General features: G+C 41.2%; 1 protein-coding gene across 1 annotated transcript in view; it reads right to left on the bottom strand.

Annotated features, from left to right (window-relative positions):
- LOC135056420 (uncharacterized) overlaps positions 1-19,050 on the bottom strand; it is a 243,261-nt gene that overhangs the window by 158,959 nt on the left and 65,252 nt on the right. Inside the window, exon 3 of the mRNA XM_063961561.1 lies at positions 14,435-14,481. The gene's annotated coding sequence lies outside the window, so the exon portion shown is untranslated. The remainder of the gene's footprint in view (positions 1-14,434; positions 14,482-19,050) is intronic.

Raw genomic sequence — 19,050 nt, 5'->3', positions numbered from 1 at the left:
GAGTCTTTCAGATAACTTTGTTGTTTGCACACTAAGTCCTGTAAGAAGGAATCCACATATTTGGAAAGATTTGATGTTAAAGATTCTATTCCTGAAACAATTGGTCTTGCTGGCGGGTGGCTGGAATTTTTGTGTATCTTTGGGAGTCCATAAAAGGTAGGTATTTTTGGATGTTGAATGTGAAGATAATCGAACTCCTTTTTTGTGAGTATACCTAGTTGTAGCCCTTCATCCAGTAAGTCATGCAATTCTAATAGGTAGGTTCCAGTGGGATCCGTGATGAGTTTCTGATAGGTGTGAGAATCTGATAGTAGGTTCTCGATTTCTTTCATGTACTGATTTTTATCCATGATGACTAGTCCTCCGCCTTTGTCTGCGGGCTTTATGACTATAGTTTCATCCCTTTTTAGGTCTTCCAAAGCTTCTTTCTCTTTTTGTGATAAGTTATACTTCTTTTTTTCTTTTCCTGTTAATTTCCGTATGTCCTGTTCTATCAGTTTCTCAAATGTCTCAATGTGAGGTCCCTTAATGTATGATGGAAAAAATGTAGATTGTGGTTTCAAATGGCTGTGTAGAAAATCATTTTCTTCCATAGTGTTATGGCTATTTTGTTCTTTCTTGTTGAAGAATTTTTTTACACAAAGTTTTCGCACAAATTTCTGGGTGTCCACATATAGGCCAAATTGATTTATATCGGAATGTCCGGCAAATTTTAGGCCTTTTTTAAGCAAAGTGATATGTGCCCCTGTCAGTTTCTTTTTGCTGAGGTTGTAGATGCCAATTTCCCTGAGGTCTGAAGGTAATCCATTCTCTTCCTCATGCACTATGGATTTTTTCTTCTTGCCCCCCCGGACCCCCCTTCTCCTGGGGAGTTTTCTATTCGGGTTTTTTTCTGTGGTATGTTTTTCCCATCTGGTGGTTTTCCCAATCTCCGGGGAGATCCTAAAAAATCTTCTTCTTCCTCACTTGAATCTTCCTTTCTTTGTGTTCTTTTTCTCTGTTTGCTTGTTGTTGTTTCCATGGTGGATTCTGATGCTTCTATCTGGTTTATTAATGTTCTTAATTCATTATGCGCTTCCTCTTTCGCCGCATTCCTTCCTTTTTCAAATGATTCCCTCATGATCTTCTGTGTAGATTTCTTTTCATACGTGAAGTTATGTGGATTGTAAGCTTGGTATTCAGATCTTCGGGTGTGTGTTATTGGTGGATGCTTAATTATGGGTTCTTTTCTCTGGTAGGTGTATTTATTGTTTGTTCCTGCTGGGTCTGTTCTTCGTTCATTTTGATGTGATTGATGATTACCAGGTGGGTTTGATTTGACAGTTTGTGCATAGCTTCTTTTTTGGTTCTGTTTGTGTTCTTTATTTAATTGACCTGCATTTCTTTTTTCATTCTGTTTCATTAGTTTATAGTCATTAATATCTCTGTGAAACTTTCTTTGTTTTTGCTGTATGGTCTCTTCTTCAATTTCTTCCATCTTATTATTAGTCATTTTCATTAAATTTATATAGTCTGTCATCTTTCGTAGTGATTCAAATTTCTTTTCAATATTTATGATTTTCTCATTTAAATCTTTAAGGGATTTTTGCCTATCCCATATGATAAGTTTAATTAATTCTCTCGAGCAATTGTCCAATATTGTATTCCACTTTAGATAAAAATCAGTGTTGACAGGTTCAAAAGTGGGGTTTTTATAAATTCTTAGACCCCTAGGAACAATACTTTGTTCTAAATATTGGGACAATGTTGTGATCTCCCACCATTGTTTTATTTCCTGAGTGTAATGTTTTTCCAATCTGAAGAATTGGTCACAGAATCTTTCATCTCCTGCTGATGGCTCTGGAGGTGGTCTGTCACTGGAAAAGATCTCTCCTATATTTTTTCTTAATGAATGTGTGATGTACCCAGGTACACTCATAGCAGCAGTGTAACAAAAATTAATAGACGTTTGAAAATAAGAGAAACCGCGCTGTTACTGGGATTTTTTGTGTCTGAGCAGCCCTGAGCAAGAAAAAATGGATACTGATAATTTGTTTAAAAACAAGGCGCTTGTAACAGTGTATAAAATGTATTGCAACAAATGATTGTTGCAATACTGCAGTGCAATACCTGTAATAAAAAAGGAATTAGTAAATGTTTACAGCCCCTTTTGTATTTTTTATTGGTCCTGCCGGATTTCTGTATTGCCGGCTCGTAGCTCCGTTAAAGTCTCTGTGCAGGATGGCAAGAAATACCTATCTGCCCCTATACTACCCACCTTGTACTTGGTAGTGGTGGGGCGGGATCTTCACTCCTGGCGGCTAGCTGTTAGTTCTCCGCAAACAGCTGTTCGTTTTAGCCGCGTCTCCTGTGTGCCAAGCTGTACGGCTGCAGACGCTCGGGACTCCGGCTTGTAAGGACGGACGGAGGGTATCTTCTTATGTGCACTCTGTGTAGCCTGAGTGCACGGACCGTGTGAATGCTTCCAACGCGTTTCGGGCTGCACGCCCTTTATCGAGGATATCACTGGTTTAGCCTTATTGTTATTTATAAAAAAACTTTATTGAATAATTGTTAAAAAACGGGGAAATCCCTCCCCGGAAGTGAGGTAAAAAAGTGCGGCTTGCACATGGCCCAGTACAGAATTGTCAGGTATTGCACTTGAAAATGTAATGAGAGTGTAAAAATTATTATATACCGTATATACTCGAGTATAAGTCGACCCGAATATAAGCCGAGGCACCTAATTTCACCCCAAAAAACTGGGAAAACTTATTGACTCGAGTATAAGCCTAGGGTGGGAAATGCAAGTCTAGCCGTACACAGCCCTCAGTGCCAGATATGCCCCCACATTGCCAGATATGCCCCCACATTGCCAGATATGCCCCCACATTGCCAGATATGCCCCCACAGTGCCAGATATGCCCTCATAGTGCCAGATATGCCCCCACAGTGCCGGATATGCCCCCACAGTGCCAGATATGCCCCCACAGTGCCATACTGCCAGATATTCCCCCACGGTGTCAGATATACCCCCACAGTGCTACATGTGCCCCCACAGTGCCAGATATGCCCTCATACTGCCAGATTTTCCCCACGGTGCCAGATATGCCCCCACAGTGCTACACATTCCCCCACAGTGCCAGATATGCCCTCACAGTGCCAGATATACCCTCATGGTGCCAGATATGCACAGCCCCCAACCCCCCCCCACCCCCCCACTGCCGCCGCCTGTCTCTACTCACCATTGACGGGCTATGTGTAAACGAATGAAGGGGCAGCGGAATGCGGGCAGCAGCAGGCGGTGCGGGCATCGGTGGCCGGCCTTAGGTCATACAGGAAAGTCTGCAGCGGCTGAGGAGGCGGGCGGCGCGGCGGTGCTTCAGCGAGCAGGGAGAGGGAGACGGACGGCTGCAGCAGCGTCACTGATTGATGCACCAATTACAGTGCGCTGCTGCGGCTCCCGTGTCCCCCTCCCTCCTCCTCCTTCCCTCCTTCCCAGAGCTCTCTACGCTCTGCTCCGGAGCATCACTCGAGTATAAGCCGAGGGGGAACTTTTTCAGCACAAAAAATGTGCTGAAAAACTCGGCTTATACTCGAGTATATACGGTATGTTTAAAAAATAAAAAATGGAATTTATATGGCTTTCATTTTTTATATACAAAAAAAAAACTTAAAATAATTATTTTATTCTCAGCAAAAATTATTTTTTATAAAAAAGATATATATGAAAAATTTATTTTTTTATTTTTTATTTATTTTTTTAGGATTTTTTAAAAAAGACATTTAGTTCTATGTCCACATTTAGACAAGCAGGTTGTAATGTTTGGAGATTGAAAATCCACTCTGTTTCTTTCTTTTTTAACAAGTCCGAAATATTCCCTCCTCTCCAATATTGTTTGATTTTTTGGATTCCCATGAACTTTAATTCACTCGGATTTTTGTTGCGACAGTCCAAAAAATGTTTTGAAACACTGTGTGTTTGTAGGCCTTTTTTGATGTTGTATATATGTTCCAGAATTCGTGTTTTTAGTTTTCTTTTGGTTTGGCCTACATATTGCAGATGACAGGGGCACTCCAGTAGATAAATAACACCTTCTGTATTACAACTAATGGCATCTTTTACTTTGTATTGTTTTTTTGAGACATTTGATGTAAATAATTTCTCTGAATTGAAGCCTAAAATAATCTACAAAAAAGCAAGAAATCTCAAACAAGAACTGACCAAAAGTTATATACCTTCAATTTCAACAAATCAAAGAATGGTAAGAAACGTGGGACATAGCTATTGTTTAAACTGCTCAGCCTGCAAAACAACTAACAGCACATCCACACGTTCAGAGAAATTATTTACATCAAATGTCAAATGCCGGCAATACAGAAATCCGGCAGGACCAATAAAAAATGCAAAAGGGGCTGTAAACATTTACTAATTCCTTTTTTATTACAGGTATTGCACTGCAGTATTGCAACAATCATTTGTTGCAATACATTTTATACACTGTTACAAGCGCCTTGTTTTTAAACAAATTATCAGTATCCATTTTTTCTTGCTCAGGGCTGCTCAGACACAAAAAATCCCAGTAACAGCGCGGTTTCTCTTATTTTCAAACGTCTATTAATTTTTATTACACTGCTGCTATGAGTGTACCTGGGTACATCACACATTCATTAAGAAAAAATATAGGAGAGATCTTTTCCAGTGACAGACCACCTCCAGAGCCATCAGCAGGAGATGAAAGATTCTGTGACCAATTCTTCAGATTGGAAAAACATTACACTCAGGAAATAAAACAATGGTGGGAGATCACAACATTGTCCCAATATTTAGAACAAAGTATTGTTCCTAGGGTTCTAAGAATTTATAAAAACCCCACTTTTGAACCTGTCAACACTGATTTTTATCTAAAGTGGAATACAATATTGGACAATTGCTCGAGAGAATTAATTAAACTTATCATATGGGATAGGCAAAAATCCCTTAAAGATTTAAATGAGAAAATCATAAATATTGAAAAGAAATTTGAATCACTACGAAAGATGACAGACTATATAAATTTAATGAAAATGACTAATAATAAGATGGAAGAAATTGAAGAAGAGACCATACAGCAAAAACAAAGAAAGTTTCACAGAGATATTAATGACTATAAACTAATGAAACAGAATGAAAAAAGAAATGCAGGTCAATTAAATAAAGAACACAAACAGAACCAAAAAAGAAGCTATGCACAAACTGTCAAATCAAACCCACCTGGTAATCATCAATCACATCAAAATGAACGAAGAACAGACCCAGCAGGAACAAACAATAAATACACCTACCAGAGAAAAGAACCCATAATTAAGCATCCACCAATAACACACACCCGAAGATCTGAATACCAAGCTTACAATCCACATAACTTCACGTATGAAAAGAAATCTACACAGAAGATCATGAGGGAATCATTTGAAAAAGGAAGGAATGCGGCGAAAGAGGAAGCGCATAATGAATTAAGAACATTAATAAACCAGATAGAAGCATCAGAATCCACCATGGAAACAACAACAAGCAAACAGAGAAAAAGAACACAAAGAAAGGAAGATTCAAGTGAGGAAGAAGAAGATTTTTTAGGATCTCCCCGGAGATTGAGAAAACCACCAGATGGGAAAAACATACCACAGAAAAAAACCCAAATAGAAAACTCCCCAGGAGAAGGGGGGTCCGGGGGGGCAAGAAGAAAAAATCCATAGTGCATGAGGAAGAGAATGGATTACCTTCAGACCTCAGGGAAATTGGCATCTACAACCTCAGCAAAAAGAAACTGACAGGGGCACATATCACTTTGCTTAAAAAAGGCCTAAAATTTGCCGGACATTCCGATATAAATCAATTTGGCCTATATGTGGACACCCAGAAATTTGTGCGAAAACTTTGTGTAAAAAAATTCTTCAACAAGAAAGAACAAAATAGCCATAACACTATGGAAGAAAATGATTTTCTACACAGCCATTTGAAACCACAATCTACATTTTTTCCATCATACATTAAGGGACCTCACATTGAGACATTTGAGAAACTGATAGAACAGGACATACGGAAATTAACAGGAAAAGAAAAAAAGAAGTATAACTTATCACAAAAAGAGAAAGAAGCTTTGGAAGACCTAAAAAGGGATGAAACTATAGTCATAAAGCCCGCAGACAAAGGCGGAGGACTAGTCATCATGGATAAAAATCAGTACATGAAAGAAATCGAGAACCTACTATCAGATTCTCACACCTATCAGAAACTCATCACGGATCCCACTGGAACCTACCTATTAGAATTGCATGACTTACTGGATGAAGGGCTACAACTAGGTATACTCACAAAAAAGGAGTTCGATTATCTTCACATTCAACATCCAAAAATACCTACCTTTTATGGACTCCCAAAGATACACAAAAATTCCAGCCACCCGCCAGCAAGACCAATTGTTTCAGGAATAGAATCTTTAACATCAAATCTTTCCAAATATGTGGATTCCTTCTTACAGGACTTAGTGTGCAAACAACAAAGTTATCTGAAAGACTCAATGGCAGTACTCCAACTTATCAAAGATATAGAATGGAGCGAGAATTATATATTATGCACATGTGATGTTAAATCTCTCTATACCTGCATTTCTCATGACATCGGACAAGAAGCCACTCGTCACTTTCTATCTACTAGCACCAACTTACAAAATGCACAGATCAATTTCATTATGAGAAGTATAGAATTTATTCTGCATAAGAATTATTTTTGGAATGAAGGAACTTTCTTCAACCAAGTACGGGGCACAGCGATGGGTTCTTCAATGGCACCAAGTTATGCGAATCTCTTTGTCGCAAAATGGGAGGAAGAAAACATTTGGAGAAATAACCCCTACAGAGAGAACCTCATCATTTGGAAAAGATACATAGATGATCTGTTGTTCATTTGGAAGGGAACTGAAGAAAATTTACAGAACTTCCTAGAACATATGGCGAAGAACAGATATGGTCTGGAATTTACTTCAACATTCAGCAAAGAAATGATAGTATATTTGGATCTAGAAATCTTCATATCTCAGAACACATTACATACAAGGACTCATAGAAAAAATGTCAGCAGTAATAGTATTCTTCCAGCAAATAGCAACCACCACACAAACTGGACCAAGAACATCCCTGGAGGACAATTCAGACGCATGAAAAGGAACTGCTCGAAAGAGGAAGATTTTATCAGACAAGCCGATCAACTAAAACAGCAGTTTGTGGAAAAAGGATATAAAAATACAAACCTTAAACAAGAAATAGAAAAACTTGAAAGCATAGAAAGAAAAGATTTAATTCAATATAAACCCAAACAGGAATCAAATGAGTTTCAAATGGCATTTATTACTCAATATAACAGCCAACATCTCTGGTTTGAAAACATCTTATATAAACATTGGCACATATTAAAATTAGATACACAACTTGCAGAGTTCCTTCCTGAGAAGCCTAAGATAATCTACAAAAAAGCAAGAAATCTCAAACAAGAACTGACCAAAAGTTATATACCTTCAATTTCAACAAATCAAAGAATGGTAAGAAACGTGGGACATAGCTATTGTTTAAACTGCTCAGCCTGCAAAACAACTAACAGCACATCCACACGTTCAGAGAAATTATTTACATCAAATGTCTCAAAAAAACAATATAAAGTAAAAGATGCCATTAGTTGTAATACAGAAGGTGTTATTTATCTACTGGAGTGCCCCTGTCATCTGCAATATGTAGGCCAAACCAAAAGAAAACTAAAAACACGAATTCTGGAACATATATACAACATCAAAAAAGGCCTACAAACACACAGTGTTTCAAAACATTTTTTGGACTGTCACAACAAAAATCCGAGTGAATTAAAGTTCATGGGAATCCAAAAAATCGAACAATGGCCCTCATTCCGAGTTGATCGGTCGCAAGGCGAATTTAGCAGAGTTACACACGCTAAGCCGCCGCCTACTGGGAGTGAATCTTAGCTTCTTAAAATTGCGACCGATGTATTCGCAATATTGCGATTACTAACTACTTAGCAGTTTCAGAGTAGCTCCAGACTTACTCTGCCTGTGCGATCAGTTCAGTGCTTGTCGTTCCTGGTTGACGTCACAAACACACCCAGCGTTCGCCCAGGCACTCCCACCGTTTCTCCGGCCACTCCTGCGTTTTTTCCGGAAACGGTAGCGTTTTCAGCCACACGCCCCTGAAACGCCGTGTTTCCGCCCAGTAACACCCATTTCCTGTCAATCACATTACGATCGCCGGAGCGAGGAAAAAGCCGGGAGTAAAAATACTTTCTTCATAGTAAAGTTACTTGGCGCAGTCGCAGTGCGAACTTTGCGCATGCGTACTAAGCGGATTTTCACTGCGATGCGATGAAAAAGAACGAGCGAACAACTCGGAATGAGGGCCAATATTGGAGAGGAGGGAATATTTCGGACTTGTTAAAAAAGAAAGAAACAGAGTGGATTTTCAATCTCCAAACATTACAACCTGCTGGTCTAAATGTGGACATAGAACTAAATGTCTTTTTTAAAAAATCCTAAAAAAATAAATAAAAAATAAAAAAATAATTTTTTCATATATATCTTTTTTATAAAAAATAATTTTTGCTGAGAATAAAATAATTATTTTAAGTTTTTTTTTGTATATAAAAAATGAAAGCCATATAAATTCCATTTTTTATTTTTTAAACATATATAATAATTTTTACACTCTCATTACATTTTCAAGTGCAATACCTGACAATTCTGTACTGGGCCATGTGCAAGCCGCACTTTTTTACCTCACTTCCGGGGAGGGATTTCCCCGTTTTTTTAACAATTATTCAATAAAGTTTTTTATAAATAACAATAAGGCTAAACCAGTGATATCCTCGATAAAGGGCGTGCAGCCCGAAACGCGTTGGAAGCATTCACACGGTCCGTGCACTCTCAGCTACACAGAGTGCACATAAGAAGATACCCTCCGTCCGTCCTTACAAGCCGGAGTCCCGAGCGTCTGCAGCCGTACAGCTTGGCACACAGGAGACGCGGCTAAAACGAACAGCTGTTTGCGGAGAACTAACAGCTAGCCGCCAGGAGTGAAGATCCCGCCCCACCACTACCAAGTACAAGGTGGGTAGTATAGGGACAGATAGGTATTTCTTGCCATCCTGCACAGAGACTTTAACGGAGCTACGAGCCGGCAATACATAAATCCGGCAGGACCAATAAAAAATATAAAAGGGGCTGTAAACATTTACTAATTCCTTTTTTATTACAGGTATTGCACTGCAGTATTGCAACAATCATTTGTTGCAATACATTTTATACACTGTTACAAGCGCCTTGTTTTTAAACAAATTATCAGTATCCATTTTTTCTTGCTCAGGGCTGCTCAGACACAAAAAATCCCAGTAACAGCGCGGTTTCTCTTATTTTCAAAGGGTATTTTAAGGGCAATATTCTGGTAGCAGTTTGCAGAAGATAGCACGCTCCTGCGCATAATTATGTGCAGGAACAGAATATTTCTATTATACTGTATTTACTGTACTCTGATATTCGGCGGGAACCCAGTGGAGACCAACTTCAAGCACACCTGGAACAGACATCGCCCACCTATGCAAACCAACCTATGACCCCTCCTTTACTGTAAATGACCAGCCCTTTGACCTATGGATGAAGAGGTTACAGTTTCCATTGTATTGTGTTTTTTTTACCAACTGTATAAAAGCCAAAGCTGCCTAGACAGTCACTCACTCTCTCTCTGAAGGTCATCTTGCTTGATTGATCTGAGCACCGGACCGTGTGGCGCTGGCGAAACCAAATGTATGTACCATTGTATTGTAGCCTCTTTTCTCTTATTGTAATTGTATATCTGTTGTAACCCCCTTTCAGCAATTATATGTTGGTGGGTCGGATCCCAACATCTTAAATACAATTGGTGTCGTGTCTCCTCCCTGCTAAGTGTACTTCAGGCACACGCGTAGCTACATTGTGCTCATGGCGTGTCGGTGTGTGTGTACGATAAGTTAGTAAAAAGTACGTATGTTAAAGATTACATCCAGCAGCCACAGCTGCTCGAATTTCAGTGTAAAAGGTATTGCTTTTTCTGTCCTGTATGTAAATCAGCATTTACAATGTCCAGTGCTAGTAGCAACTGCAGGTGGGAACTCAGTCAGCAGCAATTCCAGTCACAGCAGGGGCAGTGAGTGAGTAGGCAGGTGAGGGCGGGAGGCGAGTGAGTAGGCAAACAAGGAGCCTGGCAAGGACTGAAGGCATGTGAGTAGTCAGGCAACAAGGCCGGTGGGGACTGGAGGTGTGCGGGCAGATGGATGAGGACTGGAGGGGCGCTGACAGGCAGGCAAGGACTGAACATGAGCAGTGAGGGAGGTGAAGACTGGAGGTGTACCAGCAAGGAGGTGTGCGGGCAAGGAGGCATTAGGAGGAGCTGATTTTAGGAGTGTAAAGTATTTAAAAACAAACATTTCCAGACATTGCCATCTGGGATTATGAAAAGATTTGTAGACTGTATAGCGTAATCCCGGATGGGTGGCAACCCTATTTCCTACAAATGTTAATTACAAGTTTTAATTTGTATTATAAAATAATATTACAGAGGCTACCATACAAACATAGAAACTATTCTAAAACATACTTGCTTACTCTTCCAAAATATAAACTCCAAATTTATGAGGAGTTCTCTTGTACTCCGGAGAGAGAAGACTGGCGTCCCGCTCCAGAGGCTCGATTACACGAATGCATCATTGCAACCCCGTGCATTACAATGAAACAAATTACAAGATTATATAGAGGCACTTCCACAACAATACGAATCTCGACACCACACCGCCCTGTACATTCCATCTGGGCGATCCCCTCAGGCATCTCTTAAGGAATCCTGGGGAATAAAGTTGGCATGTTTGTAGCAAGATCTCAACTAATATACTTGTGTTGCAAGAAAAAATGTTACTGACGTGTACCTGCCACACACTAATCTACTGTCCAGTATTACTGCTGCTCCAAAATAAGGTATATTGGGAGTAATTTAGAGTTGATCATAGCTGTGCTAAATTTAGCACAGCTACGATCAGACACACTGACATGCGGTGGTGACGCCCAGCACAGGGCTAGTCCGCCCCACATGTCAGTCCCTGCCCCGTTGCAGAAGTACAAAAGCATCGCACAGTGGCAATGCTGTTGTACCTCAAGAGTAGCTCCCGGTCAGCATATCTCCTGCGTGCTGGCCGAGAGCTACTCGTCGCTGCCCGGGTCGCAATGGCTGCGTGTGGCGTTATGCAGCTGCCGCGGCCCGCCCCCGGCACGGTCCAGCCATGCCTGCGTTGGCCCCCTCCCGCCAGCGAATGCCTCTGCCTGTCAATCAGGCAGAGGCCATCAATGGGCTATGACAACCGTCGGCTGTCTGGCATGCGCCAGTGCACTGTGGCGCCGGTACATGCGCAGTTCAGACCTGATCGACGGGTGTGCAAAATCGCACAGCACCGAACAGGACTGAATTAGGCCCATATTCGGACCACTCATTTTAATGATACACCAAGCTTTGTAACAATGCCTTGGATTCATAATTATCTCTCTATAGTAATAATTAAAAATAATGTGGGATGTCAAATAGTAAATAAGTTAAAAAAAAATAATCAAAGCTTAATAGTAAATCTGGTATGCACGAATGCCACGATCAAGTCTACCACAAGAATTTCAAAGAAAATGATAGGAAATGCCATTATTGTCTTATTCTGTGTGACTTACTTCCAGAGGAAGTGGTGATTTCAGTGCGAGCTGCGTGAGAAAATGGATTAGGTCAGGAGTACAGTGTCCATTTAGGGAAATACACATGAAAACACATTAAACAAGATGAAATTTAGTAACCTGGTGCAAAAAGCAACAGTTACCGTAACCCAACAGTGACAGGCTGGCAGACCGCATTCTGACCTCACAGGGGTTACATAATTTTGATGGATAATTTTGATGGATATGCAGTCATAATGTCAGAAAGGCAACAGCTACAATGTCAATGTATGACATGTTGACATAGTGAAAATGTGGACATTGGTGTTAGGGTTAGAGTCACCAGTTTTATTTGCGAACCATAAGTCAGTTGGCAGAGGTGCATGAAGACTTTTTATACTAGATGTTTATACGCATTATGCTTCTAGCTAGTATTTATCAAGTACATTCTATTAACTGATAGAAAGAAACTTTGATTGTTGCTATAGGCAACCTCCACTTTGCCACACTTTAGAAGGTTTGATACATCTCCCCCATAGTCATTTATATTTAACCCTTGAGTGGGACTGAGTGCCATTTGTGAGCCCCCCACAATAATGTGGTTTACCAGTACCGTAATTTAAAGATTATTTATGTAAAATGTCTTGCTGCATTATTAGTTGCATAACATTCCATTGGATTCAGCACATATGCGCCAACTGCAGCTTTTTAGCACATAAGCCAGTTATTGTCAGAGGCAGATGTATTAAGCCTGGAGAAGTGATAAAGCAGTGATAAGTGGAAGGTGGTAATGTACCAGCCAATCAGCTCCTAACTGTCAATTTCCATATTGGAGCTGATTGGCTGGCGCGTTATAACTTTCCACTTATCACTGCTTTATCGCTTATCCAGGCTTAATACATTTGTGTGTCGTGGCACCCTGGGGTGCCTGGGGGCGTATGCAGGGGTGCCCTGGGTTGGTGGTCCAGTACCAACTAGAATAATTTACAGTCAATTTAATAGACAAAACCAGTGCTGATGGCTGTCAATCATAAAATATGTGGCCATACAGAAGTGAATTCTGTCCCTCAACACATACCTGACCCTAAGAATGACAGAAAAACACAATTTACTTAATTGAATATTTTTTTCTGAATTTTTCAATAAGACACCTTTGGCCTAGGGGTGCTGTGAAAAAAAATTCTGATACTCTAGGGCGCCATGATCCAAAAAAGTTTGGGGCATTACTGACATAAGCCATTTGGATGCATTCCTTAAATCACTTATTTATGAATAATATTAGTAGTTCTGTGAATCTTTTGGACTTTTTAATTTTGTTTCTAAGTGGTCTATTCATCATCACTTAATTTATATAAAAGTACTTGAAAATTAAAATTTTCACATACTTTTGTATAAATTGTTAGTGTTATTCAGGATAATGTATCAACACTCTTCTCATCCTGCTACTCTACTACCTCTACTCTTGATCCTATACCCTCACAAATAAGTAAAGCTCTGTCTCCTGTGCTCATCCCAACCTTAACTAACATCTGTAATCTCTCTCTCTCTTTCTCTACTGGGATCTTTCCTTCACTGTTCAAGCATGCAGTGATTACTCCCATTTTGAAAAAAACAAAATTCTGACCGTAACTCTCTCTCAAACTACCGTCCCATCTCTCAGCTCCCATGTCTCTCCAAGCTACTTGAGAAACTTGCCTACACTTGCCTCACACACTTTCTTAACTCATACACTTATTGGACCCACATCAATAAGGCTTTCGCTCCCAATACTCCACAGAGACAGCACTGACTAAAGTAGTGAATGATCTAGTCACTGCGAAGTCTAAAGGCCATTACTCACTACTCATTCTTCTAGATCTCTCTGCTGCTTTTGACACTGTTGACCACTCTCTTCTCATACAAACACTGCAGTCCCTAGGTCTTCATGACACGGCCCTCTCTTGGTTTCTATCCTACCTATCTAATCGCTTTTTCAGTGTCCGTTTCTCTGAATCCACGTCCTCTTTGTTACCTCTTTCAGTTGGAGTACCACAAGGTTCGGTCTTAGGTCCTCTGCTTTTCTCAATCTATACCTCATCTCTTGGGAAACTAATCAGTTTTTTGGGATTTCGGTATCATCTGTATGCAGATGATGCTCAAATCTACATATCTTCCCCTGATTTATCTCTATCTGTATTGGGTCAGGTCACTGAATGCCTCTCTGCCATTTCATCTTGGATGTCATCTCGCCACCTCAAACGTAATATTTCCAAAATTAATTATATTTCCATCGGCCAATAGTATTTACCAACCTGATATTTCTATCACTGTTGAGAACTCTACAATTAACCCTACACCACAAGCTCGCTGCCTAGGTGTCATACTTGACTCATAACTGTCCTTTGCTCCCCACATTCAATCTGTCTCAAAATCATGTTACATGCATCTAAGAAACATATCCAAAATATGATCATACCTTACCCGAGACTCTGATAAAACCCTAATCCATGAACAGGTTAATGGATAAGAAAGGTGTTTCATCACAGGTGATGGCAATCAGAAATTAATAGGGAAGTCCAGAAGCAGAGCGTTCTGTCCCTCCTGGAGAGGGTCATGTTGGGAGGTACGGATTAGCGGGGACAGATGATTTTTGGATCAACTGTCTCCACGCTGGAGCAATGATGACTTGCTCCAGAACCTGCACCAAATTAAAAACTTACCTATCAGGGTCCGTCCGGCCATGATAATTAGGATAATGAATAGGCCCCTAGAAAAAACAACAAACAGTTGTTACAATCTACTTTGTTTCTATTTATGCATCATACAGCTTGAACAGCTGAGGATACAATACAGTTAAAGGAAAAAAAACATTCACACTTTTGGGTCTATTCATGAAGCAGTGAAAAGAGTGGACAAATGTGCCTGTGGAGAAGTTGCCCATTGCAACCAATCAGCTGCCCAGTACAAATGTATAGTATGCAAATTATAAATGTTACTTAAATGCTGATTGGTTGCCATGGGAACTTCTCCACTGGCTCACTTCTCCACACTTTTCACTGCTTCAAGAACAGACCCCTTAATGTGTGCAAGAAACAAACTACAATTAAATAGTTGAGGTCATTTAGAAGCATAGAAAATGGTTCAGTACAGATAAAACAGCAGCATAATGACAAGGTGCGTCTCCCGTCTTATGTTACAAATAAGTTGCTAGTAGTTATTTGGCTGCTTGTCCAAGAGGACACAGAGGCAGAACATCAACAATCATGCAATAGAAAAGCTTGGTTCATGGTTACAAAATAATGATTCAAAATACCCATAAAGTGTAATGCAAAGGAATTTGTTTAAAGAGTGTTATCTTATAGAATAATTTAAACACTTGTAAGTCTTGGGTCATAAATCAAGTGCATACTCTCAGCCTTACTAAGCAGTGGTCTATGACAAATATCCAACCAGCCAACACACCTTACAGTGAACCAGGGCCTGATAAAATTCCTGCTAACAGCTCTGGAACAGAAACTTCATTACACCCCCTCTTCCTAGTGTGTTTGCCTGATACCAGATTCCTGCTTTTCAGTATAGGGTTTACAGTAAGACTATACTCGTAAGGGATTTTGTCATTAAATTCTACAACATTGAGGGTCAGATGTACTAAGCCTTGGAGAGTGATAAAGTAGAGACAGATAGACTACCAACCAATCAGCTCCTGTCACTTTTTAAATACAGCCTGTAACATGGCAGATAGGAGCTGATTGGCTGGTGCTATATCTCTCTTCACTTTATCGCCCTCCAAGGACATCTCCCCTTGAAGAGTGAGGTGTGTCACACAGTGCCATACTTGCCTACCCACTCCCGAAAGTGTCCCGCTTTTGCTGGCAGCCTCCGCACTCCCCCTCGGCCGCCCACAGCAGAGAACAAGTGGGCAGCCCGAGGGGGATACAATGATGTGATTAGCGCCATCGTAACTCCGCCCCCCTGCTGTACAGTGCCTGTTTTCTCAGCACTGTCTAGTGGGGGTGGGGCTACAATGACGCGACTATTGTGCCACGCCCCGGACCGCTCACTTTCCCAGTCGGCCACGCCTCCGGACCGCCCACATTGATTCTGGACATGCCCCCATTAGCCTACCATGCTGCAGCCTCCCGGAGGATGGTGCAGCAAGGTAGGCAACTATGCACAGTGCACACATTGCTTGTATGGTTATTCATTACTCCCATTGCACCAACATCTTACTTTATGCAGCATAGTGAGTATGAGACAAAGCTGCAGCACAAATAGTTAGCAAACACTGAGAAAAGAAGTGCAGATGTCCAAGACTATGGCCCTAATTCAGATCTGTTTGCTCGCTAGCTATTTTTTGCAGCACTGTGAACAGATAGACGCCGCCTATAGGGGATTGTATTTTAGCTTTGCAAGTATGCGAACGCATGTGTAGCCGAGCAGTACAAAAACAGTTTGTGCAGTTTCTGAGTAGCTCTGACCTTATTCACGATCACTTCAGCATATTCGAGCCCTGTATTGACGTCAGACACCCGCCCTGCAAACGCCTCGACGTGCCTGCGTTTTTACAAACACTCCCAGAAAACGGTCTGTTGCCACCCACAAACACCCTCTTCCTGCCAATCTTCTTGCGATCGGCTGATTGAATAGATTCTTCACAAGAACCAGTGCACAGCAACGATCCGCTTTGTACCCGTACGACGCGCCTGCGCATTGCAGTGCATACGCATGCGCAGTAGTTACCTGATCGCTGCGCAGCGAAAAACGCTAGCGAGCAAACAGATCTGAATTAGGCCCTATATAAGCTGACAAATCTAAAGTATAAGGGATGTGTGTGTGATGAATGTGTGCAGTAGGTTAGAGTCACTGAAGGGGTGTTCATAGAAAATACAGGTTGGGTGCAGGCAGATCTTTCCCCAGGATTAAAGGAGTATTCCACACACAGTTTGAGCAGAGACAATATGGCATACTGCCCTTGATTACTAGTCCTGAATGTCAATCAGCTACCACTTTAAGATTGTCATCCCCTATTAAAGTTTTAAACCTTTTTAATTTGTCTTAAAATATGCATAGCCTAATTTATGGCTTAAATTAATCATTTTGTGCAACATTTCAGCTGTAGAAAGTGCAATTTGCATCCCATTATAAGTTTAATGAGGAGACGTAGGGGTAACTATTATAGGGTCCGAGTTGCAGTAGGTCTAGGATTTCGTCTGAGAAAAGCTGTTTTTTTTAAAGCAGCAATCATTTACAAGGCAAAACCAGGTTGATTAAATGATTGCCGCTTTAAAAAAACAGCCATTCTTGGATGAAATCCCGTACCTCCCGCAACTCGGACCCTATTACACTTACCCCTTGATCTTCTGGAGATCAGAGATGGCAACAAAATCAAGTTCATTTTTTGGAAGGAAAAGACTGTGCAAGGAAAGTAGGCTGTACACTTGTAGATGCATCACCCCACTCCTATCCTGCCTTTTCATCTGCATTTCACTGCACCTCAGCTGCACTTACTAAAGAATGCTTTGATCTGCCCAACATCTCCCACCCACCTTTTGCATCTCCAGAAAGGCCTCCAACTTGGTCCACAAATCCTTGTCTTTAAAACTGGGTTCTCCTGCATAATAATAGGTTTGTAATTCTATAAGAGAACATTTGCACTTCAGTTTTTACAGTTTTGTGGTTTCTAAATAGTGATTGGTGTGTAAAGCAGAGGAGTAAGCTGAAGTGGTGGGAGATTATACTGTAGGAGCCATGGGCTTAACCATAGTGGGTGCAAGTGGCGCCATTGCTATGGGGCCCATAGGCTTAGGGGGGCCTGGACCCAGGATACAAAGTTGCATACCAATTTCCCTGCTAAGCAACTATGGGGTATATGCAATTGCGGTCGAATTCTCGAAAATGTCGAAAAACGGGACATTTTCGCCCAAAAAATTTTTGACAATGCAATACAGTACTTTTCGCCCAAAAAAACGTCCATTCCAAATTCGACTTTTTGAAATTCGATATTTATCAAATTCGACATTTCTGCAATGGTACAAATGCGGCATTTCGACAAAAGTATATTCAATTGAAGATTGTAAATTCGACAACAGTGCTTGTAGACAGTAAATTCGTCATTTTCAATCCGCCACAATTTGCTGGCGGAATCTAATAAAAAAGTTTAAAAACATGTTTTTTTTGTGTTTTTTTATTGGTAATAGCATATCTATTTATATTAGAAGGGATTAGGTACTTGGTTTGTCTATTTAGAGTATTATTTATATATTTTTTAAAAAAATATTTTTTTTTATTTTTTTTTATGGAATGGGGTAAAAATCAGGAAAAAAATGCGTGGGGTCCCCCCTCCTAAGCATAACCAGCCTCGGGCTCTTTGAGCCGGTCCTGGTTGCCAAAATACGGGGGGGAAAATGACAGGGGATCCCCCGTATTTTAACAACCAGCACCGGGCTCTGCGCCTGGTCCTGGTGCAAAAAATACGGGGGACAAAAAGAGTAGGGGTCCCCCGTATTTTTTGTACCAGAACCGGGCTCCACTAGCTGGACAGATAATGCCACAGCCGGGGGTCACTTTTATACAGCGCCCTGCGGCCGTGGCATTAAATACCCAACTAGTCACCCCTGGCCGGGGTACCCTGGAGGAGTGGGGACCCCTTCAATCAAGGGGTCCCCCCCCAGCCACCCAAGGGCCAGGGGTGAAGCCCGAGGCTGTCCCCCCCATCCAAGGGCTGCGGATGGGGGGCTGATAGCCATGTGTAAAAATGTAAGAATATTGTTTTTTTGCAGAAGAACTACAAGTCCCAGCAAGCCTCCCCACAAGCCGGTACTTGGAGAACCACAAGTACCAGCATGCGGGGGGAAATGGGCCCGCTGGTACCTGTAGTTCTACTGCAAAAAAATACCCAAATAAAACAGGACAAAGACACCGTGAAAGTATAACTTTATTACATACATGCCGACACACATACTTACCTATGTTGACATGCCGACTCTGGCTTCGTCTCCAATGTCGACGTCCGGGGTACCTGAAATTAAAATTATACTCACCTGATCCAGTGTCCAGTTCTTTTATTATAATCCACGTACTTGGCAAAACAAAAAAACGCATTTACCCGAACCAGACGGACTGAAAGGGGTCCCATGTTTACACATGGGACCCCTTTCCCCGAATGCAGAGACCCCCCGTGACTCCTGTCACAGAAAGGTCCCTTCAGCCAATCAGGAAGTGCCACTTCGTGGCACTCTCCTGATTGGCTTTGCGCATCTGAGCTGGCAGACAGTGCATCGCACAGCTCCCTCCATTAGTTTCAATGGTGGGAACTTTGCGGTCAGCGGTGGGTTTA

The sequence above is a fragment of the Pseudophryne corroboree genome, chromosome 3 (assembly GCF_028390025.1).
Source record: "Pseudophryne corroboree isolate aPseCor3 chromosome 3, aPseCor3.hap2, whole genome shotgun sequence".
In the NCBI taxonomy this organism is placed as follows: Eukaryota; Metazoa; Chordata; class Amphibia; order Anura; family Myobatrachidae; genus Pseudophryne; species Pseudophryne corroboree.
This window is presented reverse-complemented; position numbering and strand designations above follow the sequence as displayed.